General features: G+C 39.6%; 1 protein-coding gene across 1 annotated transcript in view; it reads right to left on the bottom strand.

The window, feature by feature from the left end:
• The window catches only part of HECW2 (HECT, C2 and WW domain containing E3 ubiquitin protein ligase 2), a 128953-nt gene extending 122571 nt beyond the window's left edge, over positions 1 to 6382 (bottom strand). Inside the window, 1 exon segment of the mRNA XM_019290524.3 lies at positions 5870 to 6382. The gene's annotated coding sequence lies outside the window, so the exon portion shown is untranslated.
• Between the last annotated feature and the right edge of the window lie 14571 nt (positions 6383 to 20953).

Genomic DNA, 20953 nt, shown 5'->3' with positions numbered 1-20953 from the left:
ACCTTTCCAAAAAACAAGATGCAATGCAGTTTTCTGGTTAGATAATGTCACTGTCTCTGTGTCAGCCCTTCACTTGTGCCAAATTACCACTGCCAACCTCTGTTGTAGGTTATTACTAAGCAGAATTAAAGAGAAATCACTCAAAACAAATACCCACATACTGACTGGACTTGATAGTTTGCCAAAATTACAATGTCATTATTTGAAAAGGTATGATTGAAGTCTCCTATCAACACTGCTGATTAGCTGGTGGATTTCTATGTAGTTTGAGACTGCTTTGATTTTTTTAAATTGTTTGCCTAATAAATCATATGACCATATGGTTATAGACAAATTACTGTTTATTACCACTAAATTGTTTTATCCCTGTGATGCAAGTACAGTGCCTGAGTAAGAAAAAATGTCAGGTTTAGGCAACCACCCTTTATCAGGTTCCAGAACAGCACTTTTAAGCTGTTTTTCCTGAACTGCAGCAGCAGCCCAATCGAGCAGAGGATGTTGCTGTACTTCACTAACAATCCTACACCTCCACCACGCTGTAATACAAACACAGACCTCAGATTAACAAACAAATCTTACAGCTGCCAACACCAAAAACTTGTGGTGCATGCTGGAACTGCAAAAGAATACCAGTTTTTAGAGAAAGCAGTGGTAGAACAGAAAAACACATTTTAAAATATTGCTGCACTCAGAAGCTGAACCCTTCAGAAAAATCAAACACCATAAGAAGCAGCACTTAGCTACTCTTGCTAATTGGTCACAACCAATGTCTGGGTGACAACACAGGTCTGCTGTTGAAGTGCAGTAGTAGTTTCATAGACACTGAGAAAGCACATCACTCATTCTTTCCAAAGGCTTCACTGGAATACCCCCAATAACATCAGTGAAACCAACTACAGTTGGAAAAGCAGCAACTGCTGAAAATGGCTCAGCAAGTCTCTAATACTAATGTAACATAGACTGTATTAGTTAACTTCAAACTAATCTCCATCCTTGACATGGCAAAATTTTTTAATCCAAGTGTTGTAATGCTGAGCCACTAGTTTGCCATCTTCCACTAGTACTGACTGTAGGAGACAAAGCAGAATATTCTTGAAGTCCTTAATACAAATACAATTACTTTAACTCCATTTCCCCTTGATCAGAGGAACACATATACCAGTGCTGCTGACATCCTATCAGATGCTGCATCTTGTCTAAAACAAAAAAAGAGCTTCAATTATAGAACATGCTATTGTCAAACTTACTTCCTAGTATTTCTTATAAGTAAAGAAAAAAATTGCTTTACAGCTGTATCCAACCTAACAGAGAGGTAAAAGTGATTCCCACTGCAGCTGACCAGAAGTCGTGACCAACTCTGAGCAGATACACATGACATATGCTCACACCAACAGCTTTTCATGAAAATAACTTCTTAAACCTATTACTTTGCTTCTTGGCATTTTCTAGATCATTACCACCAAAAGTGCTGGGTTATCAACCCCCATCTGTACTGCAATGGATTGGCAGTATAAATTTGGATCATCACTGTAACGGTGTGTCTTCCTTAATACTTTACTTCAGAACTACAGCTCCTGAAGGAAATGGTAATAGAAGACCAAGCAAAGGTACACCTAGAGTGGTAGAGCACGCTTGTGGCATTTAAGGGTTAAGATATGCCAACTGATACTTCTGGCGCAAGAGAAAAACCCTAGGAAAACACTCCAAACTTCAATGCAAACTGGCAAATACTTATTTTAGAATAATGACAAAGGACTGGCACACACAACAATAAGCAGTTTCAAAACTGAAGGGTTGCACAATCGCACAAGATGAAATATTAAAATTTGCTTTGCTATGAGCTTTAGTGATGTTGCAAACCTCTCAGGTCCTGAACTATATCCAGGAGCAGCCAGAAGCTGCATGTGCCTGGGTATGTTAAGATGGGATGTACTCAGTCTGGAATTGTCTTCATCTCTCCCAGAGCACTGGCCATCAAGGCAGGGGGAAGCTGGTGCTGATCTGCTGGAGTTCAGCTCTGACCATCGGGTGCAGGGAGCAGCAGCTACACAAACGCAAATCGATGGGCTGCTGAAAAGTGTTAATAGCACACTTGGTGGTTTGGACAGACTGCTCTGCAGGGGGAGAGATGTGGTAATTAAAAGATCAGAAAATACTGCCACAGATCCATCGGGGAACTTCCATGAGAGTCAGAAAATTGAACAGTTCCCACGTCATGCCACCAGCCTTTCCAAGCTCATCAGATCCAGCAATTCTTACACTTCACTCTTCTAGGAGTCCCACTTCTTCTCTTGTGTGCACAGAGAATGCAGGGTGTCTCCAGGCCCCAGTGGCTGAAGGACACTGGGGTTTTATGCCCTAACCACATCCTTGGAAAAGAGTATGCCATGGGCACCACATCTGAACCAGCATCCAACTATGATGGATATACTAAGAAATGTATGATGGGGCTCATTGTTGGTTTGTTTGTGTTTGTTTGTGTTTTTTTATTAGGCAAGCCTACTGGAAATTTAAGCCACCAGGACAGTACCTTCTGCTACCTACAGGCTACTGGGAGGATTTAATCACGAATGCATGATATAACAGGCACTGAAATTCCTGGAGATTACAGAATGCTGCAGAGGGTGTCACACGGTGTCACACACCCAGGCAACAGAAATAAAGTGATTTAAGCATATGAGACCAGAAACATAACTAGTGAAAAATACATGACTCCTTAATGCTAAAAAGTATAATTTTGGATATTGTCTATATTTAGTGAGCAATAACCAAACAGGTCCAAATATAGCATGAGCTTTTATAGCTGTCTTAACAATCTACATACAGAAAGAGGAAACTTTTCTGTGCTAAGGCACAAATATGTCTTCCAGTTATATTTGGTGGAGCACACAGTAAAATGCAATTTAGCATTATCCAGAAACAGTGTGGCCAGTGAAACATCATTCCTAAAGTTCCAACTGCAGCCAGAGGATATTTCCCCCAAGCATTTAGTGGCTCAACTCAAGCACACACACAAACATCTGCTGACCAGGTAAAGGCAAGTTCAACACCTACTGAAGTTAACAGGACCCTCTCTGACACACTGGACTGCTTGGGATCAGCAGCAGATTGGAAGGCTTATTCAGCACCAGGGTAAAGCCTAAAATGCAATGTAACTGAGGTCTTTCAAATAAAAGACCATTCTCATGACAAAAAGCTCTAAAAAAATTGAGATCTCGCTTTGTTTTAGACACCAAACGAAACAAGCTCAGAAATACATTTCATGTAGCAAATATGATTTTACCCACTTCAAATTTTCAATGTGAAGATGTCATTTCTTATAAGCACCACTAAGTCTCACCTCATAGCACATGAGAGCCATAGCTAAGGTGGTTATTTCTTCTTACCTAGAATTCATAATGATTCCATTATTAATCCACAGTTGGAGTTCAGTTATGACTAAACTCTTCCATTATTAATAGACTGACAGTGGAATATTCAGCTTAACACAATCAACTCTCTCATGGGCATTAAACAGTTGCTCTGTGGGTGTTTTTGGAGCTTTTTTGGGGTGTTGGTTCTTTGGGGGTTTTTTTGTGGTTTGGTTGGTTGGTGGGGTTTTTTTAAGCATTATGATTTCCAATTAGTCAAAACCACAGTGTAGACACTCTGCATTTCATAACATGCCATTCTTTTTGCTAAAGATGAAGCTAGAAGTAGGTGAGATACTAGAAATACAAGATCTATTTTACATCTAACATCAACCTCACATAATCACAGTTGTGTTTTAGTTCACATAGGGCAGGATTTACTAGGGAGTAGGAAAGGCAGAGTGAAGAGGCATGAACTGGTCAGAGGAATCTGAATACACACAATAAAATTTCCGAAATGAGGAGAATTCCAGGACTAAATCTCTGATCCTAATGTTATTCTGTGAAATCAGTAGGAAAAACACAGAAATAACTGTTACTTTAAAGCATATTGTTCATTACTTCTAGATTTGGGGCTCTTCCTCCTCCATTTGCTTCAAGGTTCCTTATCAGAATTTGTCACCATCATCTTAACCATCCCTGAAACACCTTTTGAAGTATGATACGCTAAGAAAATGGTTTAAACCTTCCTGACACATTCAACTGAGAATTTCTATATAAAGCTCTCCTCAATTCTCCTTCGCAGTATCACTGACACCTTCTCAAGTTGGTACCTAAGAGATGTTAGCACTGTATTGCCATGAACTACGTATTTTAAATTACTTTCAAAATATTTATGAAAAAAGACTGAAGAATATTGTCAGAATTCATACTGTTGATCTTGTTTCCAATTACTTATTTTTAATACATACCACTAGGAACTAGGATTTGAAAAACCAAATGACAAAACATTACGAACAAGCTACACTGCCAGGAACAGTTTTCCAGAGCCTGTTTTAGTTGAGAGAAAAACTGTCACCCCTCAATAAACAGAGGATTTTATTAGCATGTTGTTTGTTAATTCATACAATTTGTGTGTAACCAATGAATTAAACTGATAAAACTGCCTTGAAATGCATAATTAGCGATTTAGAGAAGCAGAGAACTCCTAATGATTTACTCAATCCAGTACATTTACAAAAGTAGACTTTGAAATTAAAAATTAATAAGCTATTAATAGGATGAAACAGCTTGTGACTCATTGTCTAACAAAGGAAACATGTCAGGGAACAAAAAAAAAGAAAAAAATCACTAGACTCCGAGTATGACTTTTTAAAGCTATATGCACAAGCAACTTACTTCAGTTATTAAACACAACAAGGTGACATGTTCTCCAAAACAAGAGAGAACAAAATAAACAAAAAGAAGCAAATATGCCAACCTGGAAAACATGACCAACATGTTTTGTTTACCATGGCCCGCATGGTAAGAACCAGCTGTGTAAGAAGATAAGTCATGTCCTAAAAATCAAAGGAAAAAGGGAGAAGCCCTCTTGCACATCATAACTAAAGAGATCTCTTCATTAAAACTTTTCCTTTATGCTTTTTACTACCCCTTTTTCTGTTTCCCTGAAGTTTTTATCCTCAGAAATCTTAGTGGATTTCACTTGATCTAATCCCACATCTGCAAACCAGAAACATAACAGAAGAAAATGAGCATGTTTTGATTGTAAAGGTGTAGTTTGCAAAAAACCACAAATTTTGCTGCCTGCCCGTACTGTCACCATTCTCTTTTGACTCATGGAAAATATTAGTCTGTGCCCTGCAGGATGTGGAAGCATAATAGTTTGAAACTAAGCATTTGATTAGAGAGACTGAAGTTTATTTCAGCAATGACTCACTAAGATAACAACAATGCCAAAGTTCTTTTTAAATTAAATACTTAAACTGGACTGCTCTCAAATATTGTGGTGTTTTTGATAAAACCCCATTTATTTATCAGGAGAAACCTGCTCTTTTTACAATAGTTTTCTCACCAAACAATAATCTTTCTTGTCCTTCTTCTGAGGAAAGCTTAAACTTAAGGGGCAGACAGTCCAGCTTCTGTTGGTCAAGGACCTGGTATTACCCTGACCACATGAGTATTTTGCCCAAACTCTTGATCTCACACTGCATTTATGAATTTTAGAGTTTACCGCTACAGACACTAAACACACTCACAATCTGGCATGCTTTCAGCATTCTTTTTATTTCCTTCTTCTCCTAAAGATAACAGTCTCAACTCTCTTTATTCACTTTTTAGGAACATCATTTTTCCATGCCTCCAATTACCAAAATTTATTGCAGTGATCAAGTGCGTGTTCCAAAGGCCCTTTGATGCAGTGCAAAGGGAATATGTAAGTTTGAGGCCAATCACTCAAACCTTCCAGGCCCCAAAAGAGATCATCTGAACACAGTGAAGTAAGTAAAAGGAAAACTTACTTTATCATAGGTCAGTCTCTTATATATATGATCTCCTCCCATACAAAGAAAAGTATCCCATCTTCTGTCTCCAAAAGAATTCTCTCTCAGAAAATTATTTGTGATGTTTCTGATAAACCAGTACAGTGCCAGCAAAGTCGGCCAAAAATAATGGAAGACTAGTCCAAATTGCCTAATTTGGAAAGACTGCCAAACTCCCCACAGTAAGTGGCTAACATTCTCTACTTTTGTGTCAAAGTATTTATCAGGTTTTCCCCAACAATAGCTGCACTGATTTATTAATGCAGTAGTTAATATCTGAAGTGCACTGTATTGCCTCATACGCAATGTCTTTCATTGTCACCGGATCCATTTTTTTGGAGTAACACAAATAAAAAAGGGCAGTACAATATATGCCAAAAAACAAACACTATGGGGAGTATCAGCCATCTCTGACTCTCCCAGCCAGCCTGTCTTTGCTTTCCTCTTCTCCACTCTCTGGCAGATTTTCTGTCACCACAGACGTGGGATGGAGAACCCTTCTCAGCACTGCTCTCTTGTTGGCGACTGAATCACGGACCCAGACCGGCAGGGAATCGGAATCGTTTATTCAAAGGAATGAGCTGGTTTTATACACTTTTCCAAGGCACAGTATTTCCTTATATGGCGTGACCTATCCCGTGTTGCCACATCAGCAACACATTTTCTCAATGTCCTTCTATGGGGTGGACACTCTCTGTTCACCCGTCCGTCAGCTCCCGGCGGGCTCCTCTCCATAGGGGTCTGCCCTGTGACACCTCCTCCCCCCAGGGTCCGGTGGAGACAAGCCTCTGTGTGCCGCCATGTGCTCCTTTGTGCTGCCATGTGCCTCTGCAGGCAGGATTTACAGCTCACAACTCAGTTCTCTCTTATAATTCCCCATGCTCTCTCAGGGCCCTGGCACAGCTTTCAGCCAACTCCCCAGAAGAGGGCTGAGCACCCTTCTGCTTTCCTTTACCCCTCCATCAAAGCCACCCCCTGCCACCTCTGCCACCCATCTGAGAAAGGGACCCAAGGACCCGCAGAGGACCTCAGTGCTGCTGCCTCACAGCTGATCCCTGCTTTCAGGGACTGCTCTGCTCTTCCACACGTGAACTCTTAACAGAGGCTTACAGTCCAACTAAACATGCCAAAGGGCAAATTAAAATAACATTTCGCTACCAAGGTGAAACAGCTTTAAATAGCAGAACTGTTTTAAATGAAACTTCACATCCCCATGCTGTGGATACAATATTGCTGCTAGCGAGAATTTTCTTGCTTTTTTCTGAGCCCGTGGGATACTTTTCTCTCTCACGAAGAGATTAGCAGAAATTCTATAAACTATGAACACCTGCAACCTTGTAGAACTATGTTTATGGTACAGTAGAAAAATATTTTGACAATGGATGTTTAGGATTCTAGCCAATCCACCCAGGGGGTGGCTGATCCTTTGTCCAATTAGACTATGAAGAAAAAAGTCTAGAAAAGAGTTTGTAAAATAATTAAATAAACCAATCTTGCTGCACAATTCCTGCCTGCTGGATCTCTCTCCTCTCCTCCCTATGGCTGCAGGATACAGTAATACCATGCTATAATTTTTTAAGTTTGTACCTTTTCTTCACATTACAGCCTGCCTCTGCCACATTCATTCGTTACCATCATTCTGAGCTTCTTCAGCACATTTCTGTGGTTCTCCCAGTCCAGCCTGCTAACAAAACCCAACTTGGTCGGCAATTAGATTTAACATCAAACTTAAAATCAGAAACCAAAACCAACAAACAAACAAAAAACCTTAATGCAACTCTGTTGTGACAACTCTGTATGCAGCTGTGTGACAACCCTTCAGAAAGTCTGAAATCATTTTTATTAGTGAAATCACTGTAACACCTTATTTAATTTTTAAAAATCAGAAAATTATGCAGACACAGTATTCTCAAGGAGTAAATTAATTGATTTGACCTCAGATAAACTGCTACTTAGAAAGAAAAAAATTTTTATTACCTTCTCAAAATACTCATTGTGAATTGCCACAAAATGTATCACAAAATACTGATATATTGTAGCTGTGATTTAAGAAGACTCCTTTCTACTTTTGGTAAATGCATAATGTAATGAACTCACCCACTATAATCTAAGAGAACAAATGAACGTAATCAAGAAAAAAATCAACAGTAATTTAATTTTATCCTGCATCAAGGCATCTCTGGGTGGTAGGAGAGAAGCACTATATACAGCAGTCATTTTGCTCTTATCTCAAGTGTTGGGCTTTTCTTTTGTCTTAGTCCTTTCCTCAGTAATGAATCTAACTTTATGGAAGCATTAGTTTCCTAAATGTATTTGAAGAGGGCAGGAGAAAGAGGAAGGCATTAAAACACTAACAATTCCTTAATTCATCACAGATTGGAATTGGAAATCAGAACTTCCATCAAATGTTTTCAACAGGGTTGATCTTTTCTTAAGGTCAATTACAGTATCACCTGTTATTGGGTCAGTACATACTTGTATTGCTTTTGAACAGAACACAAACATAGTGTGGTAACACCTTCATTAGTCATTTTTTGATAAACATTTTAGAATAAGGATTACAGTACCTTATTTACTGTGTACCATGTTGCTTGCATCTCTATGTATTATTGCAATGGCAAGCTGTCTGAAAACCTACCTTCAAAGAGCTAAAATAAATTACTTTTTTTACATCACTGTACAGCTAAGACCAAAATGTTGCACAGGCTATCAAATCTAGAACAAAACACCATTTCCACAGTTCAATAAGAGCTGTTTATGCTCACACTAGCCAGTTAAGTCATGCTGGATTGCAGTGGATGTATGGTCTCTTTAACTGGAATGAATTCCACATAGAAATGTTTCTCAGGTCATACTAAGACACTGAAATAATACCAAATACACAAGAAAATTTGTATTCACAACAGGTTAGTAGAATACACGATAAAATGAAGTGGCATTATGCATTTTTTAAAAAACTTATACAAACTTCCAGCATAAGGATATAAGTTGTGAGCAGTAAACCAACCAACAAATAAAAGATTGAAGCTGCTTTCACAAAGCCACAGATTTCAGGAGGTTTCAGACAGGACATGGCATGGATAGTAAATCCCAAGGGTGTTTAAACTCCATAAAAAGATATATCCACATTTCCTTCCAAGAAGCTTTCCTCATGAGATGTTTTGCTAATTCCTTTCAGAGCCCACTACTTCACTGTATGAGCCCTCACTTCTCCCTCCTTCTGTGCCCTGCGCCCTGGGGCTGCCAGAGGCTTTCCCTTCCCCCAGCCTGGGCTGCTGAACTGCGCGGCACCAGAGCATTCAGGAGAGAATGCTTGGCTCCAGCATCCTTCACTCTCTCCTCGTCATACTCACACTTCTACAAGGTATTTCCTGAGCACAGGAAAAACAACAGCGTGACACTGAAGCTGTTTTGAGCACGGCTGTGCAATGCAATGAGCACAAAGCCACCCTTACTCAACGCTGCCCTTAACTTGCACTGCTTTTGCTGCTGTGGAGAGCAAATCATTCATAAGCTCAGCATTAGGGAACTGGCAATGAATTATTAGCTACAGTGTGCTCTGATACATCATAACAATGTGAGCGTAACTGTTATGAAAATATTCATGTATTTTCTATTTAAATATTAAACATTGATTCAATAGTCCTAAAAAACTTAGCCCCTGTAACCAAGGCAATGGGAGCTGCCATGCAGCTCCATTCTACTGTGTCTGGATTTGGGATTTTCAGTTGCTGTTGTAAAATGGAAAGCATGTGTGTATACACATACACATATTCATACAGACACATATACAAATGGAAATTACCAGGGCTGAAGTTGTAATTTTTTATTTTTTTAATATCAAACCCAAAAGCTCAACTAAATAAAAAATTAAGATGTTCTCTATTTCCAATAGAGCCCTTCCTCTTACAAAGTTCATCTACCAACATTACATGGATCTATGTTTACTAATGTACTTATGATGTTTAATTATACAGTCCTTATGCAGCACTTAGAAAAAAACTCATGGCATGTGTTCAAATTGAGTTGGACACAGGTACAGACTCCTAGATATTATATATATATATATTAAACTCACTAGTGCCAGGATGAAGCAAGAAGCTTGTAACAGCCAATTTGTTAGAATTAAGCTTCCAAAAATATTTAATAGTGCTCAGGAGAATTGTTCATATAACTTTATGTCATTTATCCCAAGCTTTAGATTCCTAAATACAATTGTGGAGAACAAATCGTTTCTCCCTTTTGAAGAGGGATTTGCCTTCACACTAAATTACCAGTACACTCATCAAATTTGATATATCATTTCTATTTTTTTCTAGGATTAAATGGAAAACCATTTTCAGTGAGTGACATACATAAATACTTTTGATAGCTGCTACTTAACTCTTCTAATGTTATTTTTCAGGAAGTTTTACTGGTGTAGTGGAAATGATAATAAAACTCTCGCTATCACTCTTCATTTCTGTAGAACTCACTTCAGCTTTTACCACATGCTAAAAATTATTTTGAGGATGACCTCCATGAGAAGACATTGCAATATCTATCTGATGTATTTATGAAGCCTGCAACACTGTAATATTCCAGAGATACTTAAAGATTAAACATGTACTATCAGTGAGTCATTGCAGAATCTGCATTCACTGGTATTTATAACAATGGCAATGCCATGGAACAATGGAAACAGATGGACAGATCATCATTGTGGAAGAAAATAGATCCTCACAATTACAGACATCCCTTGTAGATGTATTGTTGGAGAAAAATATGATACAGTAAAACAGTAATATGTTTCCATGCAAGTAAAAAAATATGCTGGAATGAGAGTTGTCTAAATAAAATGTTCCAATTCAAAAAGTGAAACTGAAGAACCCTGCTGACAAGAGAGACAAACTGATAACAACAGTACAGGCTAATACTACTGCAATATAGTAACAATCCTTTATGTCCATAGTACTATTTTATTTAATATGCTACATTTTATAACTCATCCCCTTCATTTTCTGTAGTATTTTCTCTTTGTGCATCTTTTACTGTTACTTTACTAAGTCCTCTAAGGACATGAAACACTATTACTATGATTCTGATTGTTTTCCTTCATATATTAAAAATACAAAACTACAAAGAAAAAATATTACATTCACCAACATCACATATATCAACCCACTAAGATTCATAATTTAAAATTAGATGTATATCACTTGTGTGATATTCACAATTACTAATAAATTACCAATGGAGAAAACTGGAACCTTTAAGAGTGATAAGTAGATTAAGTATGTATAACATGCAGTAACTTCCCATTCACCTTGAAAAATATTATCATATATATTAATTTGTAAGAACACTTCTTAACTACATTTTAAGAGTATACCTGAGGCTGGCAGAAACCAAGATCAGCTTAACTGATTTTTCAAGGAGCTGTGCCAGTTACTACATGATAGCACCTGGTACGTCACCTTTAGCTCTGTGAAAATGACCTTTTTGTAGTGCCTGGATCCACCATAGTTTACTGCATGTCAGAATTCATAACTAGAACTGCTCAGCATGAAGTCCACAAACAATGGGGGTCACAAAGAAGCTGTCAGGTTTTGTTTGAGAAATGACCCCTGCTCTTCATTCACATTCTTTCTACAATATACCTGCACTCTCAAACCACTGACACAGAAACCTCACTTGTGACATCCTAAACTGTTCAGACTAGAAGGGACAAAAAATGCAGATAATACACATTATACACTACACAAGTGGATGATACGTTTTCAGCATTGGTTAAATTCATCAATCTTTCGGAAGTGCAGAGGGGTTTTGGCTTTTTAGTAGCATAATCTTTTAACTTTTCCGTGATTGCAAAGGTAAACTTACTTCTTTACATGGAACTGTCGTGGTGGACTTTGCTCTTTGCATGTCTCAAGCTTCACTTGCTGTCGCTGTGTTAAAAATGCAGGAAAGAATCCAAGCCTCAAGTTTTAATTTCTATTCTGATGTCAAAGCTATGCCAAAATTTCATAGAATATGCTGGATTGGAAGAGACCCATCCAGATCATCGAGTCCAACTCCTGGCCCTGCCCAGCACCATCACCAAGAATCCCACCATGTACCTAAGAGTGTTGTCCAAATGCTGAACCCAGCCAGGCTTAGGGCTGTGACCAGTGACCACTTCCCAGGAAGAATTTGCTGTCCTACACCCATCCTGCAAGTGGCACAAACATTACAGAAGTGTGGGGTTTCACACAAGCCTCACTTAGCCTAGACCCACAAAAACCATGGAAAAGATCCCTTACTTTGACATTCCTTATGATAAAAGAGGTATGACGGCAGCCATCTGGGCAGTGGGAGCGAACTCTAAGAAAAAAAAATATAGTAGGAATTTTTAAATTTAGAAAAACCCAACCATGTTCTCCAGCAGATAGAAGTGAAAACCTGGATGCCCTGGATGTTTTGGATGCTTGGGTAGGAACAGTCTGCACTACAAAAAAAAATCTCTTATCAAACAAAATCATTATTGACTGGACATCCTTAAGCATTATCTTTGAGAAGCTTCCTACTTGGATTTCTTCATGTAAGGCTACACTTGATCTAGACTGGCCTATCCAACTTTAATGGACTTGGGAAAAAAAATACCCTCTTGCTCAGGGACTGTTCATATGTTAAAGTATTAAGAAATATCCCCAAGCAGGAATTGAACAAGGTGCTCTATTCTCTACTCACTAGACAGAGTGAGAAACAATTCCTGCCATGAAGAATATAAACAAAAAAGAATGAAACAGCTAAATGAATATCAAAATAAAAACCATCTGGCAGGTGAACAGCACAGCAAAATCTCAAAATAATGTCCAATTTGCTAGAGCCTGCATTTTAGAAATCTGGGCTCTCTACAAGGCAATGGAAACTTAGTTATATTGATCCAGGGTAGGACTTGCCGTCTTTTCTCCACAGCTCTGCCAGAGCAGAGCCCTATGTGTGCCTGAAGACTGGCTCTATCCTGCTCTCACCTGACAGTTAAAGACGCAGATGAAAGGCCAGCTTAGCACTGTGGAAACTTTACCACTGTTCCAGGCCTTTTTAAACCTTGAGCTGTTCAGCAGCTCCCCTAGTGTTCAGAAAGCTTACATAAGGCCAAGAGCATCTTAGCTGAAAAACAATGCTTGTTTTCATAAAAACCCTAGAAGTTATCACTTGTAGAATCCATTAATATCTTCTTTCTCCCTCCTGCCTTCTACCCTTCTGTTTCTCCAGACTTAGGACCTATCCTCTTATTTTCTTGTCTTTTCTCCGTTTAAAAAAATATTACTATACATGAGAGCCTGAAATACTGTTTCCTTATTTAATACATCAGCCATGCAATACTAAATGCCAGTTGTGCAGCCCAGTTTTACATAGAAGTGGATGTGTGAAGATTCACAAATAAAGCCACCCCGGAGACAGAAGTGCTAGGCTAGTCAGAGATATTACAAAACCCAGCTTCTGTTGCCTATTTTAAATTTTATTTGTGGAAAGCTTATTTTTCTGCATCCTTAACAGAATCACAGGACAATCCAGGTTAAGAATGACTTGAAGAAGTAATTCTTGAGGTTAGGCAGGATGAAACTCGCTCCCAAAAAGGATGCAGGCATACATTTTAAAATGTTTAATTCTGTAGCTTCATCTTTGTTTAAGGATTAACAATAACTCTTAAAAGCTTATCCAGTATTAGAGTAATACAATCTTACACCAAGAAGCACTCATGCTACTATAAGCACTATACAAACAGTACTCCACAAAAGAAACACCTCATACTAGCAAACAAGGAAACTGGGCTTATTTATGGTGAACCTGCCCCATGCACTGCAGCAGGGCAGGATCTGTGTGGCACAGTGAAGGGTTTACACCAGCAGTGAAAGAATAAAAGTATGCACAGACTTCCATTAAAAGGATGAGTGGACTTAAAATTTCACTGCTTGGAACAGAGAACAAAACTTCAATGGGAAATGATTCAGGAATCATCCACATATAGGAAGAAAATTAGATTGGTCAGTGGGTGGCCAAATTATGATGTATATCACTAAACCTAAAATTTGGACTGGAAAGAAAGTAGAAAGTGGTAGACAAAATCAATCAGAAAATCTGAATTCAGATAGAGTATTCTCAGCTCCATAAACAAGTATAAAGACAAGCTGAGAGAGCTGGGGCTCTTCACTCTGGAGAAGAGAAGGCTCTGGGGAAACCTTCCAGTCCCTAAAGGGGGGCCCGCAAGAGAGCTGGAGAGGGACTTTTCACAGGGCTGTGTAGTGACCAGACAAGGGCAGTGGCCTTAAGCCAAAGCAGGACAGATTTAGCTTAGCTACATGGAAGAAATTCCTTACTGGGAGGGTGGTGCAGCACTGGAACAAGTTGCCCAGGGAAGCTGTGAATTCCATTCCTGGATGTATTTACAGCCAGGTAGGAGCAGCTCTGAGCAACCTGGTCTAGTGGCCAATGGCAACGGGGTCCCTTTTAAGGTCCCTTCTAATCCAAACCATTCTATGATTTTAAATCCTTTCCTCAGGACAAAGGGTATTGTTCTAGGTCAAGCTCTAATTCACTTTATGTTGTATAGGCTCTGAAGTGGCACTTGCAAGGCTACCGTTATCCATTAGCCTCAACAAATGCTGAAGTAAAAAAACTGAGAAATCAGAGCCATGCCACAATTTCAGACATCTACAAATCAAAACCCAACATCAAATAAAAATTAACATAACATGCAGTGAGAGTTAATATACTTTCATTCAATGATGGGAAGCACACAGAATATCGAGAGATCCTGACAGAAACAATTATCTGGTATCTAAGCGATAAAGAAGCAGAGCTCATCTTTTCTGATGGATTAGAAGCCACATCACTGGCAGCAGCAAAAGCCAAACCCAACACAAGAACATCTTGGATTGATTCACTGTCTGATCTTGTTACTGTGAAACTCTCATGAATTTACTACAGACTGCAATCAGAAGCATACAGTTAAATGTACCTACAAAAAAAAAAACAACCCCACACACAAAAAAAGAAACAACACACAGATTTTTTTTTTCTGCAGTTTTCAGGCCCAAAAAGACCTATATTTAGTTAAGCTGTGTCAAAAATCATTAATCCCAGATTCAGAATCTCCATTAGGAACAACTGTGCAGAAAAACCAGTTTTAGTGGGAGTTTTAAAAGAGAGGGGTCACCTTCCCTGATTTCAATACAAGTGTATTTTCTCACACAGAAGTTCAAAGTTCATCATGGTTTTAGTTTATCTTTACAATTACACTGAATATATTCATTAGTCTGTTATCTCCCAACGTACTAATTTCAAGAATAAATTAAGTCAACTGCCAAATCCTGCAGCATACCCTTTTTATCAGACTAATGAATTATCCAAAAATGAATTATTCTGTCAAATCTTAGACACTGGTCCTGAATTTCTCCAAACAAGAAAAGAAACCTGACAAACTAGGATGATTCCAGAAGAAAGGAAAGGAAACTCTGACACAATGATTAAACAGTTCATTAACCAAAGTTACACTTTTTCTCTTAACCTTTAAAATCACTCAATTCTTAATCCAAGTTAAATGTTTCTAAAGCTTAACCCTGAGTTAAATCTCACATTTACCTGCATTTCATTGTAATGCTTATACAGTTTGATTCAGAATTCCTTCTAAACCAAAGCTTTAAGTTTATCTAATAACACACTCTCATAGTCTTTATTATATAATCTCCTATTTGCAATGTGTCTGTGGTATTACCATCAACCTGAAAGCCAATCTGCATTTCACTGAAAACAAAGCAGTAAGAGACAAAGGTGACTTTCTCTGAGATGAATTAGCTGTTACAGTACTTTGAAGCGCGTCCATTTTCCCTACTGATATACATGTAAAAAGGTAGAAAATTCACAAGACTTAGAAACACTGAAGACTCCCACTCAACAAAAAAAAGGCTTTCAGCTAACAAAGCTTCCTTGAGCTACATGTGCATCAAATTTCCTGATACCTTTGGGATTTCCTAAAAACATGGAGCCTCTTATTTTGTATAGTACGTACAAACACAGTACCAGAATAAAATACAAAGTTAATGCTATTAACAGTGTTTGCTTCTAGTGCTCTACTCCCCTGTCTGAGGCAAATACATCCATCCAACAGTTTGCCTCAACCCTGTGATGGGGGTTGATGTGGAGCAAGGGAGAAGCCTGGCAGTTCCCTGGCCTGTCTTCCCAACACACTCACCCTTCCACTCCCTAACAGCTCCACACCAAACATATGCATACTTAGGGACTTGAACTGAGTTTAGGGTATATTTAACTAATTAGCAAGTAACTCCTAATTTCAACAGTGCTGCTCTGCCATACTATTTACACCACAAAACCACACAGAAAAAAAACCAATAGAAAGGCTTTTTCCTCCTTCCAGTGTTGTGCAACACATTTTTTGTTTTCTTAGGGTGACAGATGAAGACAAAACACCCGATATGAGTGAAGGCAGCATGAATTTATTTAAACACTCAGCATTGGTGAGGCTCAAATCCTTTGTTCAGTTCTGGGCCCCTCACTACAGAAGGGCATTGAGAGGCTGGAGCATGTCCCGAGAAGGGCATTGGAGCTGGTGAAGGGTCTGGAGCACAAATCCGATGAGGAGTGACTGAGGGAGTTTATCCTGGAGAAAAGGAGGCTGGGGGGGCCTTCCTGCTCTCTTCAACTGCCTGAAAAGAAGTTGTAGTCAGGTACCAGTCAGTCTCTTCTCCCAACTAACAAGGATTAGGACAAGAGGAAATGCCCTCAAGCTGCCCCAGGGGAGGTTTAGATTGGATATTAGGAAAAATTTCTTCACCAAAAGAGTTGTCAGACACTGACACCCTCTGCCCAGGGAAATGGTTGAGTCACCATCCCTGAGGGTATTTAGAAGATACGTGGAAGTGGTGCATAGGGACACGGCTTAGTGGTGGGCTTGGCAGTGCTGGGTTAATGGTTGCACTTAATAATTGTAAAGGTCTTTTCCAGCCTAAATAGCCCTATGATTCTACAGGGTAACAGTATCAAATGGTGTGCCATTAACCCCATATGCCAAGGAAAAACAGCTTGAGAGGCTGAGAGGCTTGTGTTATATGGACATCCTCACCAGTATCACCCCACAGTCAAAACCCAGCTTCTATTTAAAAAAAAAAAAAAAAAATCAAACTGATGAGATCCTAGTCAGGCATTTCATTTCCAAATGAGGAAACTTGGGCAGACTTTGTTTCCACTCATTCTTTAGCCTTTACTGGCTTGCTTCCAGGTATCATCAGCCGAATTGCATTTTTTTCAAATAAAAAAATGTTACGGCAGTGGGATCAGAGCTAATAATTACTGGAAAAAGCTAAAAGGACACTAAAGGAAAGCTAGTAGAAGGAAAAACAAGGAAAACAGAGGAATGCAGCAAATAAATTTTAAGATATGGCAAAAAGACAAATGACACCTGAAAACTGTACAAAGTCCATTCGGAGGTCCTGATCCTGAAAGGTGAATGACTGCCACAGAATTGGCTTCTAAGGACAGAATTTAATCCAGCCATTCTGCCTCTCTACATGACACAGGCTAGAGAATGCACCCATCACATACACAGCTCCTGGGGACATGAGATTCAGTATTACCTCATCCAACAAGGCTAGACAAAGTTTTGACCTGTACTCAGGAGGAGAATGCAGTATACCCAGTCTTCCTGACCAGGTAAGACACCTGAGATTCTTCCAGTACCAATGGAAGACCAAATCCTGTGTTTCCTCTCTGTCCCTTGGACTGGCATGTGTGCAGTGAAGTCTGTCCATACATAATTACTGGGTTACATGCCCTCCCCCAGCACTTCTGGGAAGGGTATTTTGCCAGAGAGCATGTGCACACCTCCTGATTCACTCTGAAGCTGAGCCAAAAAACACGAAACAGGCCTCAACTGCCCAAACTCTTCATACAACATATTTTCTGGCACAGCTGCAGAGCACACAGAGAGTGGGCTGCAGGCTGGATGAATGGTTCTGGTAGTAGCAACCTTCAATCACTATTTTTCTAGAGCTATTCTTAGTCCTTCCTCTGCTACCTTACAAATCCTTCAATTTAGAGGATTACAACACTACAGCTCTTTTTGTGCAAGCAGACTCTGTGCATCCATAATGCATGTAATGGAAATTTGCACAAAAATGGCCCCAAAATTAGAGCTTAAATCAACACTGGATACAGATGTATATGGGAAGTTGATACTGTTAGAGGCGAAAAAAGCATTTAAATATTTTTATACACTGGACAGTTCTTCTATTTTTCTTAACAGAACATGTGGATTAATATCCTAAGTACTAATTCCAAGAAGCAGCATTCCCAGTGTCTCATGCAAGCTGTAAGTTTGTATTAATACCTTCCTATTTTACGGTCTTTGCTTCAAAGGCAATCATGGAAAACTGCAATGCGGTGTTTGGTCAAGATCCACACTGGCACCACCATCATGCGCACCAGGCACCGTTCCACATGGAGGACTTCAAGGGCTTGGGAAAGGACCTAAAGGTGGTCTTGTATTTTCTCAATGTTTCTGTCTCTACAGTGGGACACGTTTCATAAATATCATCTTATTTGCTTCACATTGTATGCTCTTATCATCATACGCCATTTATTTTCCTCCCCTAGCTATTTTATCCATTTGTGAAATCTCAGGGAGTCCTGCCCATGTCAGCTAAATGAAGAGAAGACTGATGGGTCATTTGATTACCAGAAATAAGCACGCACTCTCTGAGAAGCAGATCTGGTAGCAAGACCTTTTCAAACTTGCTGATAGTAATGCAATAGGATCCAGCAGATAACAATTAAAGCTGCATCAATTCAACCTTGAAACAGTCTGCAATTTCCTAGCAGTAACTGCAGCTGAACCTGAAAGACAGAGGGCGAATCCTTGTCACATGATGTGTTCATAAAGAGAAGGCTTCAGTTTATCTCTGGAAGAACTTATATAAAGATGGTGAAGTGAGCAGCATTTCTTTCTGGAGTCTCCGTCTCTTTATCTACAAATGTGTTTCTTCACTTGTTCTTGTGAATCACGGGGTGAAGATGGTACCTTTTAATCCCTGTCCTGGGGTGACTGTATGATACTGTATTCTCTATCGTCTGTTCTATGCCCAGACATGAATCCTGTGCTTCTCTGTGCCTTTAAAGCTAGCTAAGGGAGAGGGGGGAGCGCCGGTGGAATTCCTTCGGCGCTGTGTTCAAAACACAGATAAGCTCGCTGGCTTCTCCTGCCCGGCTGCTCCGCTTCTGCAGCAGGGAAAAGAGTTACATTCCTTTTGTTTTTTAGCTAGTTTCTCGTTCATTAGCTAAAGTACGGAGCCCTGGGACTTTGGCTTCTTCCTCTTCTTCTTCTCTTCTTCTGGAACTGTTCAGAACACCAGAACTTCACTGGGAGGCCTTTCCACCGAGGCCCAGAGCGGCCCACACCGAACTCCAGCTCCGGACAGGAGAAAGCCACACCCACAAAGGACTCTGAAATCTGTTACAGTGGGGAAACTGCAACACGCATGTCAATCAACGAGGCCCGTGAAAAGAAATACATATGGACCAATTCTTGCTAGCTGTTTCAGAGATGTTTATTTCCCCAGCCGCATGGCCAGGGCTCTGCCGAGGAGCTGCTCAATCACGGGACCCAAGGGTCCTTCCCCGTGCAGGGGAACACAAAACAACCAGTGGGGAGCGAGGCTGACCAGGGGCAGGGAAATCCTGTGTCTGTCCCCTCAGGGCCCCTCTCCCAGGGCTACATGGCAGGGGGAGGGCCCCAACAGGAATCTACCCACAGGTAGATTCTCTCCACAGTGAGAGGCTTTATTATTCAGCATTATTCTTTTTTTCTGTGCCTGCATGCACTCTGCTTGTTAAAATAAATAGGTTTTTTCCTTTCTCACTTTCCTCCGAGGAATTTCTTCTCGAACCTGGTGGGGGAGGGATGGCTGTAACCTGCCTTCTATCAGAGGACGTTCATTTTGCATATTCCTCCGAATTTGTCTCAAACCGGGACAATACCCAAACAATGTTTCTTAGACAAAAGTTCCCAGATGACCTGCAGAACATTTTAAACAAATATATAAATAAACAGGGATCCACTTGACTGATGATGTTCAGATCTAGTGTAGGAACAGATTATTTCATGCAGTTAGACTGTTAAATCTTTGGTTTGCATTTTGGCTTGTGTTTTGGCTAAAGAGTAGGGAGTGGAATAAAGGATTATTTTGCTTTTCTCTGCTACACGGATTGTCTGAGGATATCACCTCTAAGAAGAGCCAGGCCCTGAGCATTACTGATCATGCTTCTGCTTCTGGTTTCCAAGCACACAACCGTTCACTCTAATGCCCCTGTGCTCAGTATTGTACCTGCCTGACACCAAGCTGACACTGACTTAGTGACTTGCAGAATCTCAGGCTAAAGCCCCAGTAATCCTGTTAAACCCCAAACACTACAAAAATCACAAAAAAGAACATTCACCTGCATTTCACATAAGGCATATCACACAATGCCTGAGTCAATCAAAAATTGCACATCATAAATAAAGGTTAACCTGGACCAAATATTAGAATTTAATACACAGGCATCTACAGCAATCAATAAGAAAATAACAAAAGCATCTTCTGAGAACAGACTTAAACTTATCTATGCTTGTTTTCAAAAGTAATTTCAAAGATGGGAAGCTCTAGTATTCATTTCACCCATACTCATATTTCTCCATTTCAAAAGGAAATTCTCTGTCTTTTCTTTTTGAATTTAAAACCTTTTCCCTAGGGGGAAAAAAATCCTCACAAGAACCTGCTTTTAAAAGATAATCTAGGGATTCTGTTTTATAAAAATAGAGCTGATTTGCAAAAGAGGAAGGAGCCTGACTTAAATTTCTCAACATCTGCAACTGCAGCTCTCCCCCAGGCATCTGATTAAGCATCTATGGAAATTAAGTAGGCACTTCAGCATTCTGCCAAACTGGACTGAAAAGTATGCTTCGATACTTGCATGATTTGGGATTTCACGTTCAAAACAGTTCAGGTCTTAAATACACTCCATTATAAAACACGGATTTATTGCTTA

The sequence above is a fragment of the Corvus cornix genome, chromosome 7 (assembly GCF_000738735.6).
Source record: "Corvus cornix cornix isolate S_Up_H32 chromosome 7, ASM73873v5, whole genome shotgun sequence".
NCBI classification, from domain to species: Eukaryota; Metazoa; Chordata; class Aves; order Passeriformes; family Corvidae; genus Corvus; species Corvus cornix.
The sequence above is the reverse complement of the archived record's forward strand: the minus strand, read 5'-3'. Positions and strand labels throughout refer to the sequence as shown.